General features: G+C 37.7%; 1 protein-coding gene and 1 long non-coding RNA gene across 3 annotated transcripts in view; one reads left to right on the top strand and one right to left on the bottom strand.

Annotated features, from left to right (window-relative positions):
* Positions 1-9,277, top strand: part of LOC112666013 (uncharacterized) — a 127,575-nt gene extending 118,298 nt beyond the window's left edge. The window contains exons 9-11 of the long non-coding RNA XR_007404175.1: positions 5,785-5,896; positions 7,090-7,157; positions 9,153-9,277. This is a non-coding gene — a long non-coding RNA (uncharacterized LOC112666013). The remainder of the gene's footprint in view (positions 1-5,784; positions 5,897-7,089; positions 7,158-9,152) is intronic.
* The window catches only part of SYNPR (synaptoporin), a 290,191-nt gene that overhangs the window by 45,042 nt on the left and 228,048 nt on the right, over positions 1-17,101 (bottom strand). The gene's annotated exons all lie outside the window — the stretch shown is intronic.

Genomic DNA, 17,101 nt, shown 5'->3' on the forward strand with positions numbered 1-17,101 from the left:
TTTCATGACAAGTTCATTAAAGAAATTACAGATTTATGCTGGAAATGTGGAAGTAAACATTGCAGGGAAGCATAATTCCACTGGGTTTCCCAATATCTAGTCACCCTAACAGAGGTGAGGGTGGGGAGGGAGAGAGAACCTGAAATGATGATAAATTACGATATCTGACATCCTCCAGCTCAAACTACCCAGTACTTTCTCATTGTGCTTGGACTCAAACTCCAACTTATTAATGTGACCCACCAGATCTTACATCAGGTCCTTACATGGCTCATTTCTGGCTTACAGTCATTTCATTGACTGTTCTCTTTTCCTGAATCACCCTGTCCGCTGATATTTTCCATGGCTGGCTCCTTGTTGGTATTCAAACGTCATCTCCTGGGAAAGCCTTTTCCTGACTACTAATCCAAAATAGCTCCTTTCTTGTGGACATTTGCTATCCCATTGCCCTGGTTAGCATCATTCATTCATAGCACTCATCACTAGCCACATTATCTTGATGAAGTATTTAATTACTTTTTTTTCCTTCACTGCTCTTTCCATGATAATGGCATCTTGATTTTCTTGTTCTATGTGTATCCTGAATGCCTGACACTTGTTAGACACTCAGTATATAGGAGTTGGATAAATGAACGAACATTCTTGTTTCTGTAAGATGACAGATCAATACTAATTTGATTGAACTTTAGAACTTCTATTTTAGAGAGTAAGTTCTATCAGGAAAGCATTCAGGCTCAATATATTACCTAATAGAGGAAAAATAAGATTTGGGGGATAATACTTTCTGCTCAATAAATGACACCTAAGGGAATGTGTTATATCTAGTATTGTAGCTCATGCTGTGAACTAGGTGGTAAATTATAATTTAATATAGGAGCTAAAATTCTGCTTCATAAGAAATGACTAAATTATTCCTTGAGTATTAGGAAGGCACTCAGAATAGCCCTAGCAGTGATATCAGCAAAGTACCACTTGGAAAATTATCTATGAAGGTAACAATAATAATAAAGCCATTGATGAACCTGGTAGTTTCTCAATTAATATTTAGAAAGTATTTATCATACAAAGCAAAACTTGATCCCTTTAAAACAGATATGTTGTACACATTCTCTTATACTTTAGATAATATAATGACAAAATAGTAATAACAATAGCAACTATCATTCGAGTGTTTCTTGTTTTTTTTAAGAAATTTATTTATTTGAGAGAGAGAGAGAGAGAGAGAGAGAGAAAGCAGAAGGAGGAGCAGAGGGAGAGACTCTTCAAGCAGATTCCCAACGGAGCATGGAGCCCAGCATGGGGCTCAATCCCATGACCCATGAGATCATGACCTGAGCCCAAACCAAGAGTCAGATGTTCAATCAACTGAACCACTCAGGTATTCCAACATGGGAGCATTTCTTATATGCCAGATACTGTGTTTTATACTCTTTATTTAATTGAATGCCCATGTCATAGGCACTTTATTGCCCCCACCCCCTTTACAGAATAAGAAATGGGCTTAGAAAGATTCAGTAATTTGTCCTAAGTCACGTGGCTAGTAAATTGGGCAGAGATTTAAATCTGTGTTTGACTCCAGAGCTTGTGTTTTTAATTTCTACATTAACCTGTTTCTGTTAAATGATGAGACTATTAGGTAGTATGAATGCTTTTTAAAGTGAAGGTCATGGGCCACTAGCATTGCAATCACTAGAGGCCTTGTTAAAAACACATTTCAGGGTCTAGTCCTGGACCACCTGAACCAGAATCTCCAGGGACATAGCTTCCTTGACAACCAGTGTGGGAAAGTCTGATCCCTCTGATTCCTTATTTCTCAGAAACCCAGTCTTTTTAATTTATTGCTTGCCTTAAGAGAGACCTGTTTACACAGTCTACTTGATCTTGCTTGTGTATACTGAGAGTCCTCCTGTTTCTTATCAACCAGAAAGGTGTATGCTTCAGTACAATTTAGGAAAATAGAAGTATTTGTCATGGTTATATTGTAGAGTCCCTTTCCTCCCCTTGCCAAAGATAGTAAAATCAATAATTTGGTCTGTGGGAATGCTGAAAAATGAAATAGCTTTAAAAGGTAATCATGGCAATTTTCTCAAATAGGTGATTTTCAGAAAATATACACATTTTTTCCCATTGTTTTATAATATGTCATTATTCCACAAATTTTTAGGAATCAGCCAGTAGTTCACACAATGGCTAGATGCTGGGATAGAGTAAGGAACATAGGATGGGCCCTACTCATGTTGAACTTCAAGTTTAGAGGGAAAAGATCGTTTTTCTGAGGGGAGCCCGAGGCTAGCGTGGGGTGAGGCAGTCAAGGTGATTCCCTATGAAGTGACTTTTAAGCTACAGCTTGAAAAATGGGTAAAAATCATCTAGATTGAAAGTTAAGAATGAAAACACAATGAAATATGACTATATATCCACTAGGCTATAATAAAAAAGAGCATAAGATTGGATTAACAAGTGTTGGTGAGATTGGGTAAGAATAATAAAATAAAATTGGAATTTAAGTTCTAATTAGACAGATTGGGACTTCCGTATATTGCTAGTAGAAATGTAAAATGGTGCAGCCACTCTGGAAAAACAGTCTGGCAGTTTTTCAAATGGTTAAACATAGAGTTAGCATATGATCCAGCAATTCTACTTCTAGATACATACCCAAGAGAAATGGTAACATTTGTCCGCACAAAACCTTGTACAAGAATGTTCATAACAGCAGTATTCATAATAGCCAAAAAGTGAAAACAACTCAAATGTCTATCAACTGATAAATGGATAAATAAAATGTGGTGCATCCAAACAATGGAATATTATCTATTAGTGACAGGAATGCAGTGCTGATGCATACTACAACATGAATGAACCTTGAGAATGTTCTACTAAGTGGAAGAAGCCAGTCACAAAGGAACGCACATTGTATGATTCCATTTGTATGAAATGTTCAGAAAAGGCCAATCTATGGAGACAAAGAGTAGGCTGCCACTTGCCTAGGGGTGGTGGTGGTGGTTGTGGTGGGGATAGGAGAATTGGGAATAATGGCTAGCTAAGTGATGCAGGATTTCTTTTTTGAGCAATGAAAATGTTCTAGAATTAACTATGGTGGTGGATGCACAACTCTGAATATTCTGAAAACCAACAGTGTGTACATTTTAAACAAATGAATTGTATAGTATGTGGATTATATCTCAATAAAGCTGTTAAAAAATAGGTAAGAAGGAGCATGTACCAAGATCTTGCATAGGCCAGGAGCACAGCACATAGGAAGAGATGAAATATGTCCTGAAAAGTTGGAACATGGAAGGAAAAGAGAATGAGTGGTTTCAGGTGAGATGAAGAAGTCACCAGGGGACCTCACCATGAGGTATGGTGGGCCAGGTTATTAATTGGAGTCTTTATCTTGAGATGAAGATTGCAAAGATTTTTTTATAATGAACATATAAAACAAAAATAGCAGGCAGGGCCATGTCACCTGCTGCACACTTGCTTTCCACATGCCAGGAACAGTGGTGTTTCCAACACCAGTTCCTTCAGCTGACATGCACAGACTGGGTCGGCAATCTTTGTGTGTGGTGGGGGCAGCAGGGAGCAGAACAATAAAAGAATTGGGTGTTTTCTTTCCCTACGCATTCAGCTTAATATCAACATTTTCCCTACTGCTAACTGATTATGATTATTTACAGTAATTTTAATTGTGGTTATCTGTACAAGGCACACATGCACAAAACTCAACTAAGAAGTCTGCTGTGCTTATTAATGCCAGTGATTTATAGCTTGGTATTTAGTCCACCAGTTACACTGGGGTGAAATCAAGAGAAAGAAGGGAAATTGAAGTGAGTTCTAAGCTAATGCCTATTCTGTGGAAGGGAGTAGGGATCATTTATAAAGAAAGAGCATGTCAGCTCAAAATAGTCTGAAGCATAATAATTCATTTGACTGAACATTTTTAACACTATATGATGATATATATTACTAAACGCATATATTTTAACAGAGGAGTTCTTTTAAGCATCAGCTACATATAATGCATAAATATGTATGGTTTGTTGTGGAGGGAGAGATTTTTATAGTCAGCATGCGTTTAGCAACTGTAATAATTTTGGGAGCAGATATCATTCATTTAGAACCTAAACAAGGAAAAAAAAAACCCTGCTCTGTACAGATAGAGCATGTCGGTTGACAGAATCTGGATGCCAGTGGGGCCACCTCTGATCTTCTGAGGAACTTGTCAGGGAGCAATTGCTGAGCCTGCAAAAGGGACCAAATCCAATTCTGTTGATTTCAAATGTATAATTCCCTTCTGGGTTGGCCTGACTCAATCAAGAGGTAATTGAATTTCATTGGATTTTACTGCACTGTGTCCACCAAAGAAAAGCCTCCATGTTAGGGTAGTTTTTTTAAAAACATTTTTACCAACAAATAAACACAGTCTTAATAATTTCACTGCTGCCTCAATGACACTAAAAGGGACTGCTAGGCACTCATAGTTTTTAATTCTGTTTGTGGGGACTGGAAAAATATTAAGCAAGTTGGCATTGCTTTATTAATAAAAATGTTTATGATAACAAGCACTGACATTTTTCAGCCTGTAGGGATTATGCTAGCTTCTCTACTGACATATTTCTCACCTAATGCTCTTAACACTTTTCTTAGGTAGGCACTATTGCTAGGACCATTATACATATGGGAAGACTGAGGCTTAGAATGTGCAGTAAGCTTGTCTGAGGTCATGTGGCTCATGGAGGGCAGGGATGAGTCTTGAATGCAAGATTAGGTGGAACCCACACTAGTAACCACTATATGTTTCTGCTCCTCAAGTTACAACATCCTTAGATTTCCAGCTGAATGTCTATAAAAATGACCAAGCCATCTAATCTAATGGTATGCAGATGACTTATACTGAATAGGATTCTAAATCAACATTCCTTGTGCTTCCACCTTGAAGTGTGTGAATACTGCACTGTACATGTGACCCAGCAATGACAGAGCTGAATCCCTGCAGACCAGTCAATAGGAAGTCATTAAAAGCTTCCCATTTTCCAAATTTTGACCTGGGTTATTTTAACATTTGCCTCAGAAGCAAGCAGAGGGCAAATGAACCTGAATGCATCATGTACTGAAACTGTGATATCGTAGTGCCCCTGGTTCTTTATACAAAGTGAGATATTCAGTACAGAAAGGCACAGATTCATGTTTAGGCACTGTACCATTATGGACATCTGGTAATAAGACTTTTGAAATTATTGACAATATCTTTCACCTGCTGTGGAAGAAAATAGGACTAAAGCTCCTAACAGAGCATCTGAGGGTGGCTCAGGGAGAGACAATAATGACATGTCCCAGTGGTGGTGATCCCACAGGAGCAAACATAGAAAGCATTAAGGATGTTGGGGAGCAAACTGCTGTCACTGAATTTCTCACAGCTAGAATTAAAGCAGCCAAGGGAAGATTAGAGGGCAACTGGCAAATTGTGGTGCTAAGCACGTTTCTCTTTACTTGATCATTTTCTGCAGCCCCCGTTTCAATCCTTTTATCAGTTGATAGAGACTTTAATCCTCTTGCTCCATTTTTTCTCTCTTCCTAATATGAAATATTGGCATTTGCCTGGTTGTAGATTGACTTATCTTTTGCTAGCCATATGTGTCTGCATGATATATGCATTTGTGTGGACAGGTATACACTCACACACCTCTTCTTGTTTAGCCTTTATGATTCACAGCATAAATCACTACAAAATCCTGGGAGTTTAGCAACATCTTCACAAACTAGATCTCATTTTTTTCTCCCCAGAAACCTTCTCCATTCTATAGATGAGGAAGTTGGAGCTCAGTCATCTTGAAAGAATCATCAAAGATTACCCAGTTGGCATAGAGAAGAGGCAAACTTGGAAAACAGCTTTAAGGTGTTTTTATTTTTAAACCTATGATGCAAATTCCATCTCTAAGGTTTCCAAACTACTGAATTATCCATGATCCTCAAGTCCTTCAATCATTCAGGAGGGCTATGTTGGAGCCCATGGGCCAGTCATTGGAGAAGCTAAGCAATGAGTTGTGAGGAATGGGAATGGAGATTGTCTAGGAAGTTGAAAAGGACAAGGCCCTCTCTCTGCCATGTCCCTGGTTTTCCTACAGTCCTTGAAGCAGGGCATATGGCAATGCTATATAGGATACTGGTGACAATTCTATACTGGATGGCAATCACTAATGACAATGGCATAGACCAGGCACCATACCCAATGTTTTCACATTTTATCTCACTTGAACCTTCAAACTTGATGAAGTGCATACTATTTCTCTTACTTTAGTGGCAAAGAAAGTGGGAAGAGAGCTTAAGTGACTTGTGGGAGTAAGGGCCTCAAAACAGAGCTTAAATGCCTTCAAAACTTACTCTAAAGCTCTCATATGAAAAAAAATGCAGTGCTATTAATTTTTTAAATCAATCACACATATACTGACTTCTTACATGATTGCTGGCTTTTCTGTTGGCCATTCTGTGGCTGGCTCCCTCTCTTGCCACTTTCAGTTGTGTTTCCACAGAAGAGTGGTCATAGGATGAATGTATGGGGTCTGGGACCTTTTTTTCCCACTGTTCCCTGGGCTCATGGGTGACTTCAAACTGGTTCTAAAGACTCACATATTGATTAGAACAAGGTTTTCCTTTATGCCACCAGCTCATCATGAGGCATATTTCTATGTTATGGTCCACTTCTGGGGAGATGACATCACAAGGGTGCAGGTACAGGATCTATTTGGGGTGGAAAGGGCAGAAGATGGGGACAAGGCAGGGACCGAGAACAGTCTTGGGAAATATGCTGGTTGCAGTGAGAACTGAGAGAAGACCATAGTACTTGGACTTAGGTAGCTAACGTTGGAAACAAGTTTGAAGACTTCAGCTTGCAAAGGAAAAAGGAGAGAGTTTGTTCGAGATACAGGACTCACTGACCAGAAGTATTAGTATATGCAGGATGACTCTGATGACTAAAAGGGTCATTACTAGACTCTATCCAACATCAAAGCAAGCAGAAATATAAAACGATCCAGTTCACAAACATCCTAAGAGTGTCTCAGGTATTCTAATGATGCTGTTTGTTCCCAGGAAGGTCAGTGGACCTGCACTCCTGTCTGCTAGACCTAAGAGCTGATCTCCAGCTTCCTTACCTTCAGGTAAATGGCATTTTTAGGCAGCCAGCATCATTTTCCAGACATCTTTGTCCTAGCCTTAGTCAAATCAAAAGCAGCTTCATCTCTTGTAACAACAGCATATATTCACTAAAAATGTTTTCTTAAAAGACAAAAAGAAAGGGAAAGACAAAATGCTGTACTTCTGCTCTTACACACAATTAAGTCATTTTTCCTTGATGTGATTATGTATTAAATGTGTTAAAGTTTATTGTCTTCATAGGAGGAACTTTCCATTACTTTCTGTGCTCTCCATTCTATCATTAGAGAAGATAATTTTTTGAATAAATACTGAGCAGGGGGAACTGAGCAAGACACTGGAAAATGCAATCAAGGTTACTGAAAACAATACTCTTTTCTACACGATTTGTTGTGCTTGCACACAAAAGGACATGGCTGGAAAGAGACTGCCCCCTTACCCAGCATGTGCCTTTCATCTCCATAGGCCATAAAGAAACATATCCAATGTATTGGAAGTATATTATGCTAAGAAGGATCTTTTCAAATTTCATCCCTGTCCCCTACAAGTTTGTGTTTACACAAATATTTCAAAATAAAAAGATAGACTACGAGGTGATTAAAAAGAAATGCACTGAGGCCCGGGGATGTCTTAGAGTGGAACCCAGAGAAGGAAAACTCTATAAAACACATTATAATGGCTTGCAAAGAGGCACTGCTATTTTCATGAAGCCATGATTTATTAATTTTAGATTCTTCAAATAGAATTTGAATCATAGAGAACTCAGACTGCCTCTACATTGTCAAATTAAAATAGATAATGAGGTCATTATCTGTATTTGCAGAGAAAAGCCTTTTTTCCTATCTTGTTTGTCTTCCTTGAACTGTGGTGCTGGACTCAAGTGAATTATGAAACAAAAAAATCATCCCAGAATTTTCTTTTTTAAACTTGAATGTCTAGATAATGGATTATCTGTCCATTTTATTAGAATGATATAGAAAAGTTACATGAATAAAAAATGTAAAGTATTTAACTTGTTAATAAATAAAAAATATTTATTAATAAACATGCAGGTAGCATTGGAGAGGGCAGCAGAAATCTGTCTGGTCTCACATTTTGTTTAAATTTAGGTCAAATTGATTTGATTCATTATTTATTTATTTTTTTCATTTATTTATGATAGTCACACAGAGAGAGAGAGAGAGGCAGAGACATAGGCAGAGGGAGAAGCAGGCTCCATGCACCGGGAGCCCGACGTGGGATTCAATCCCGGGTCTCCAGGATCGCGCCCTGGGCCAAAGGCAGGCGCCAAACCGCTGCGCCACCCAGGGATCCCTGACTCATTAGTTTAGTCAAAATATGCTATTTTAAAAATGTAGCCAATATAGAAATGTTTATAAGAAAATAGAAGTTTGTTCATAATTCCATCCTCAGTATTAACAACTTACAAAAATGAAAAATCAAACAGGGTTTTCAACTTGCTGTTTATTACTTTATAGTATAACTAAAACACACCTTTTTTAAAAAAGGAAGATATACTTTATTCCTTTTAATAGTCTATAATATATGCACAGCATAGAAAAATTACAGTGCCAGAATGCTCCACATAGTTACATTGTACAGTTTTTTACAGTATTTTTTTAAATGGTCCCCCACTGGTGGACATTTTGACTATTTCCAATCTAACTGTTAAAACAATGCCTTGAATATGTATTTTTGGATATTTGTATGATAACTTTCTTTGGATATATTTCTACAATTTATCCTTTCTGGGTAAAGGAGTGTATTGATCAGGGTTCTCTGGAGAAACAAAACTAATAAGATATATATTTTAATGAATACAAGGATTTATTTTAAAGGATTGGCTCATATGATTGTGGGTGCCAGCAAGTCTGAAATGCATAGGGCAAGCTGGTAGGCACAGGATTCAGGCAAGACTTGATGCTACAGTCTTGAGTCCAAAGCCAAGAAAACCAGAGTTTCTGCATTGCAGTCTGGAGATAAAATTCCTTCTTTTACAGGAGATCTCAGCCTTCGCTGATCAGACCTTCAACTAATTGGATGGGATCACTCATATCCTGGAGAATACTGATTTAATTAAAGTCAACAGATTGTAAATGTCAATCACATCTAAAAAAAGACCCTTATAGCACATCTAGACAAGTGTTTGGTCAAAAAACCTGCCACTATAGTCTAGCCAAATAAATACATAAAATTAATCATCATAACAATCAATAAATTGTGGTATATGCATACAGTAGAATAGTACTTAGCAACAAAAAGGAATGGGATGCTGATACATAAAACATAGGTAAATCTCAAGACAATTACGCTGAGTAAAAAAGAAATTAAAAAGTCAAGCTAAAAAAATAAAAAATAAAAATAAAAAGTCAAGCTAGATTAAAAAAAGAATAATTACTACAGTAATTATGAATTAAAGTCTATCATATAAAGTCTAAAAATTCAACTATTCCTTGGTGAAATTAAGCACATCAATGGTTGCCTTGAGATGGGATGAGAAGCAGGAAGGAGAATCATCAAGGGGAAGAGAAAATTTGTGGGCCATGGATACATTTCATATTTTGATCGTGGTGATGGTTACACAGGTATATATATATTTTTCAAAGCTTATCAAATTGTGCACTTTAGATATGTACAGTCAATTATATCTCAATAAATAAATATTTGTTTATACTTTAAAAAAATTAACCATCACAAGGGGTATGCAGTATTTCTAAAGACTTTGATAAGTATTGCCAAAAGACCCTGCTGAAAGGTTGTAGGAATTTGCAATCCCATGAAGAGTGTACTAGGGCTGTCCCTCTTGCATACTGTTTTTCTCTTTTAAAAAAGCTTTTATTATAGAAACCTACACAAAGTAGAGATTATCATATCATCACTTCCCATGTTTCTATTCCCCATGATCAACTGTCGCCAACTCATGGCCAATCTGTTTTCACGTTAACTACCACCTGGTGCCTCCTACCACCACCCCTCACCTGCCAATAGATTATTTGGAAATGAATTCCAGACATCATATAATTTCATCTATAAATATTCAGTATGTATTTTTAAAAGATTAGAATTCTTAAAATACATAGCCACAACACAGTTAAATTCACACCTTAAAAATAGTTAATTTTTTATATCATTAATTATCTGCCAATGTTCAAATTATCCCATATGATTTTAAGTTGGTTTATTTAATCATGACCCGGAGAAGTTAGTACATTGCATTTGGTTGACATGTCCCTCCAGTATCTTAACCTACAGACTCTTCCTCCTTCTTTATTTCCCTTTGCAATATGTGCAATATGAATATGCAGAAGGAATCAGGCCCTGTAGAGCCCCCTCACTTCTGTTAAATATCAGATTCAAGGATAAGGCTGATGCTCCTAAATGCTTTGCACCTGTTCCAGGGTTCCAGGTGGGAGATGAGGCGATAGAGAGGTATGTGAATAAAAGCAGCGATTTCCCAGCATTTTGGAGTTTGGGGATCAGTATAACTTCCAGGAGAAATTTGGTACCAGAGGGAACTATCAATTTTTTATTTAGGTAATTGAAGACATTCAAAATAAAAATTAAAATTAAGAACAGAAATTATCACTGTTACCAAAGTTTCATACAGTAAAAGATATATGAATACCCTGAAAGCAGAAGGGGAAACTTTCAGGACGAGAGCCAGTCATTTCAAATGGAATAGTTCCCAGAGTCTAGAGCCTGTAGAACAGAATCTGGGAACGAAAAAAGTGAGAGGACTTAGACTTGTGGGCCTATCTATGCACCAATTTTCAGGTGACCTTAAGTAGGACTGTTCTCTGGGTCTCAGTGTTCTCAAATTTAAAATGAGTGGCTGATTGAAGGGTTAAGAGGTCTACAGATGAATTTCAGGGGTTCACAATAAATCTCAGATAGCTTCATAATCATTTGAAAAATCATCTATCTGGGTCAGGTTTCATAATTGTATCATATTCTTAATAGGTGTCCTAACTCCAAAAAGGTTAAGATTTACTAAACTTGAGGATTTTGGTGACTGAGTGCTACAAGTGGAAATAACATCTGAGTTCTAAAGATTTCATTCAGGCTATTTCATGGACGTACATTTTGCCTGACATAGATTAAATTATTGATGGTCCTTTACCCTACCCATTATTTACCTCATCTAATCTTATATCTCGGGGCAACGTGCAGAAAAATATTAGAATATTAGTCTATTCGATGAGATTTAGTTTTCAATGCACCTACAGCCCTAGCATACCTCCTATTTGTCTCCATTTGAGGCCCACTGGAGCATCACTTTTTCACTTATTTTTTCCCCTAATTGGAAGGCAAGATAAAGTAGCTCCACCAACCACCAACTATGTGATCTTGGACAAATTTTGTGCCCATTTTGAGCCTCAGCTTTCTCATCACCTATATCTCAGGGATTTTGTAAGGCTCAACTAAGATAATGCAATACATTGCATTTACTGTAGTCTGCATATATTTAAGCAACTACAGTCACTATTCTTAGGTGTGCAAAGAATTTCTGAAGTTCAAAATTCAAGGTGTAAATCTAATTATTAAAGTTGATTTTAAAAATTCAAAATGCTTTCAAATTAGATTTCAAAGACCCGGAAACATGGCATGTTTTTTTACTATTTTGCTTTGTCAAAAAGTTACTCTACCAAGCCGTTATTTAGTCATCTGTCATTGCTTGCTGTCATGTCATTCTGTACATAATAACTGGCGTCACTGAATCTTCAGGATAGGGAACCTAGTAGAACCATTGCTGGGTGGGAAATTCAATATATTTACCAGATTATAATGAAATAAATAGTAATTGCTTATACAGAAGAAAATGCAATCTCCTTTAAAACACCAAAAAGCTATTGCCCCGTCAAGTGGCTATGGAAGTGTACACCTCCAATTCTTCAGTTATTAATACATACCATATGTACCATAATACCATAAATACACAAATCCTTTTTGGCAAAAAAATGTCTAAGACACAAGTCAATACTGTTCATTTTAGTTAATTAGAAACAGTTTGTTCCATATATTTATCAACTCAAGTTGGAAAAAGTGCCCTTTATTATCAGTAAGTATAATGTCACCCTTGTTTCTGGTACTTTGCCAGCAACCAGGGGATTAATCATACTATTTTCAGGTTGCAATTAGAACATGACAGGTAGGATTTCATTTTTTGCAGTGCAACCAGAAATCTTTTTAAAATATAAATCAGAGCATGTCAATCCCCTGCATTAAATTCTCCTCCAATGCTTCCCCTTGCACTTGAAGCTATAACCAAACTCCTGACTGGGGCCCACAAGGACTGACATTACCAGATCTTGTCCACCTATTTGCTATCACCATACCATCTTGGTTCTTTTTCTTCCTACAGCATTTCCCCTACCCAAGTCTTGGGGCCTTTGAACTAATCTCAAATAGCCCACTGTCAGCTTCATCTCTTCATTCAGGTCTCAGCTCAGATGAAACCACCTCTGAGAGGCCTCCCATTACCACCTAATCTAAAGAGGGTGTTCCATCTATTATTCTCTATCACATTATTCCCTTTAACTGCTCTTATTTATCACTCTTATCATCTAAATGATTGAAGTTATCCTGCTTATTTGTGTCTCTCCCATTAGAGTATAACTAGCAGGAAGGCAAGGATCCTATTAATTTTGTCTACCTCTCTTTAACTTCCAGGTCGTATCTGGTGCGGGGTTAATATTCAACATGTATTTGCTACATAAAAATGAAAAGGAGGGAGGGAAGAAAAAGGATAGAAAAAGAAAGGATAGATTTCATTAACTGAGAACAGATATTTATCTAGAAGCTGACCCTGCTCCTACCTCAAAGAATTGTAGAAAGAGATGCCTCAGCTATTCTACCAGAGGGAACCAGGCACTTGATCAAAGTCACACAGTGAATGAAAGAGTCACAACTCAAGCTTTCTGCTCCTGGATCAGTGGACCTTCTACTATTCTGCAATTCCCATGAGGAAGAGTCTCTCCAGTGGCCCAGAAGATCATGTCTGGAGGTTGGATCTAGAAGTAAAAAATAGAAGCAAACTCACATGCTTCTGGGGCCTGTTGGAGAAGCTCAACAGATTCCTCCCCTCCAGACCTTCTCAGGTCTTTCTCATAGGGCTCGTTATCTAAGGCACACCTGTGCAGCTGTGTGCTGGCTTTGCCTCATTGTCAGGACCGGGCTTCAGCACCATGCTTCCAGCAGATACCTCATTCATTCATTCATCTACTACAAGCACTGTGCTAGGGATTATGCATATCAGAGTAAACAATAGGAGATGGTTTCTGCTCTCAGGGTATTTGTTCTTAGAAAAAGCAGACAACTGAACAATCTGTTTCTTTAAGTAGCAATGAGGGTTAAGACCAGGTACAGGGGCCCTAAGCTAGTCTAGGGGACAGAGAAGGCTTACTGGCAGAGGGACATTTAAATGAGGATGGAGAGGGCATGGTGGCTAAAGAGCTGGAGCTCCAGGCCTGGAGGTGAGAAAGTGTCATTTGAGAAACTGTTTTGAGTCATTAATGATAATAGCCAACAATAACTAGTAGGTATTGATCCCTGTCTCTGTGCTAATCTTATATGCTTTACATGCTGTCTTTCCTTTACTCTTTATCAGAGCTGGGAGAGGTATAATCATTATTATTCCTACCCTACTGATGAGGAGACAGAGGCTGAACATATAGGAAGTCAATCTACCACAATTGGTCTGTCCAGAGGGATTCTCATTGCACAGTAGCATATTCTTCCTTTTGCTTCCCCAACAAATGCTTTTTATGCATCACTGGCAAAGTAGATGCTTCTTCAGCCTTTCTCAGGGGCTCATCTATGTCAGTTCCATATATGTCTGCAGAAGAAAGGAGCTGTGCAAATTTTTCAGAATGGTTGATCAGGAAAAACTAGATTATTAAAAATTAATTGGCTGAAAATCAATTGGTCAAATAATTAACCTGAAACTGTCATGAGATTTTACCCAAGCTGTTTTGCTACCATGTTTTAAGTTGATGCTCCTCAATTTGAAGGCTGGTAAGAATGAAGATGTGTGTGTGTGTGGTGGTGGTGGAGGGGGGTATGTGGTAGAGAGCTTGGCCCAGGGCAACTAATACAGTGAAAATATTTTCCAAGAGGAAAATCTATCTTTCAGCAAACTGATTATTTGGAAAATTGGCTCTAAGGAAATGATTTTCCTGCATATTTGGTTTTGGTTGGGAATTAACCTTGGACCACCCCCACACTGGTTTTGGAACAGAATTCTTTCGGAATGACTTGGTAACTTTGAAGCCAATGCCATCATCTTCCCCTTGCCTGCAGTGGTGAAGCTAGCATTGAGAATGAGACTTAAGCCAAGCTGTCTGGGAAAAGGAAAGGAAAGTGGCTTCCTTCCCTCATCTGTTGGGAGTCTAGATACATGTTTCTGGTCTCAGATAATCCTCCATTTTGTCAGCTTAACCTCTTCCTGCTTATCCAAGCTAGTCTCCTGAACTTCTGTCTCTGAGAAATCACCCTGGTTCAGACCAATCTTAAATGAAAGGCAGTTCTATGCAAGGTCTAGCAAGGATTTGATTGAAAAGACACCAATATTTCATAGAAGAGTAAAAAAGGTCTTAAACAGAAAAATGGCACTTAATCACTGGGAAAATCCCAAAAGAAATAGAAAACAAAAACTCTTCTATGATTACATTTCCTTATGATTCATGGAATATTTGAAGGGAAGAGAACAGAAGCTCAATCTAGCTAAAAATCAAGGTGTAAACTATGTGAACATAGACTACAAATAAGTCTTGCAAGTAATTTTTATTTAACTTCTTAGAAATAATGTTTCTAAAAATTTTAGATCAGAATTCCTCAAACTGTGGTTCAGAGACCTGTGAGGACTCTGAAGCCCTTGCAGGGAGGCAACCAGAGCAATACTATTTTCAAACCAAAACACTAATATGCTATTTGTCCTTTTACACTCATTCTTTCACAAGCGTGCAGTAGAGTTTTCTAGAAGCAGCAGGTTGTGGGGTGTAGTCTTTGTTCTGATGACTAATGGAATGTCTACTTGCATATTCTAATATTTTACAAATCTCTCAGTTTTTACTTCTAATATAGTAAATAGCCATAGATATAATCCACACAAATAAGAAACTCTTTGTAGTAGTCAATCATTCTTAAGAATGTAGAGGGGTCTTGGGACTTAACATTTGAGAATAACTACTCTAGGTAATGACTTTTCACCCTCCCTAAATTATTTCATTTTCCTTAAGCCCATTTTTAGTAATTCAAGTAATATGGTCATGCATGGCCTAATTCACCATTTTACACAGGCAGTGCTTTCATTTGACAGATGTTTATTGAGTAGCTGTTGCATGCAAGTATCACACTAAACAATAGTTTTCTTATTATCATCAAAGAGTGTGATTCAGCTCCCTGTCCATAGCAAAACCTGAATAAAGGCTCATGTCTGAATTGCAGATGGCGCTACCTAGATATTGTCTAGCCCGCTAACTGTCCATGCATAATCCAGAAAGAAGAAGCCTATATCAGATTGTGAATGTTCCCTGGTCTTTGACATTTCACTTCTCAGGGCCCCTCAGGCTAGAGGCAAGACAAGAGTTGTCAGACTTAAATGTTCTATTGCAATGGTTATCCATTATAAACACTACCTATCTACTATAAACACCTCTCTATCTTTTATCTCATCCCCCAAAGGGAGTCACATACTGTGGTCTACATGTGGGAAGTTCCCCTATGGGAAAGCAAATGTTGTCTGGGTATCCCCATGTAGTGGACATCTGATATTTTTACTTACTTGGCAGCTGTTTTTCCTTTTCTAAACAGTTCCTTGATTTTCAGGTTTGAGCATCAGATCTATACATTATAAGTTGTCATGTTTTATCTCTTGAGCTTAAAAATTAGACAGGCATATTGGATCTTACTCCAGGGCAAAGAGGCCAAAACAGAAGAAAATATGTGGAGAAAGAGACAAAGAGATTCTAGTTCCTTATTGTGTTCCTAGCACCTAGCACAGTGTCTGCACATTACATGTGCTCGAAAGCATTTATTGATTCAATTGACTTTAATCTAGCTGCTTTACAAGTGACGAGAGCACTCAGAACAGAGGCCCATTTCATCCTTTATCTTGGACAAGCTTCGGCTGCAAAATATGCCCACTGGCATATCAAAGTTTGATAAAATCCATTTTTTCTTCTCTCTTCTATTTACCCTCCCTCTTTGCTGTTACCTCATACCATTTCTCTAGTTTTTATATTTTCATTCCAAGTACCCTCTCGAGAAGGTAGTTATTTTATATCAGGACACTGGATATGCTGCTTGATTCAAAAACATGCTTTTCTGAAAGTATTTTTAACTTTGCATTTCTATGTTTAGCTTCTCTGGGCTCCTAAATCTTGTGAAAGAAATTTCACATTTGGCCAACCTATGCCAACATTCATAGTCTGGATCTGGAGCCAAGGAACATGAACCAAAGTAGATTAGGAGAATGAGTGAGAAGAGAAAGGGTTTTATAAAAGGGGGTTATAATTAGCAGGATTTAGTACTCAATAGGTTTGGCTCTTTCAATCAAAGAAAAATTAACCTATTCAAAACTCTATTTGTAATCTACACAACTTTTTCAGAATCCCACTTATGTAAAGATTCAGTGGATCTGATGACCTGTAAATGATGCAGTCAGTAGAAAGGACTCATGCATCCTAGTGTCCTACAGATTGACTAGGAAAATAGCTTGTTATCCTGTATCTTTGGTTGGTCATTTTATAAGAAACCATGTTAAGAAGAGCTCACTTAACCAATCTCCTTTCCTTTCTCCATGTACAATTAAGGGGGTTTCTTCTGAGAAATTTGAGATAAGATTTATCTCTTATTTACTATCAAGTTGACTCCAAGAGTTAAAAAAATACTGGCAGGACACTGTCCATTCCTCAAATCTGCTTGCCTATTTGGGTTTCCCTAAATGGTT

Source organism: Canis lupus, chromosome 20 (genome assembly GCF_003254725.2).
Source record: "Canis lupus dingo isolate Sandy chromosome 20, ASM325472v2, whole genome shotgun sequence".
Classification (NCBI taxonomy): Eukaryota; Metazoa; Chordata; class Mammalia; order Carnivora; family Canidae; genus Canis; species Canis lupus.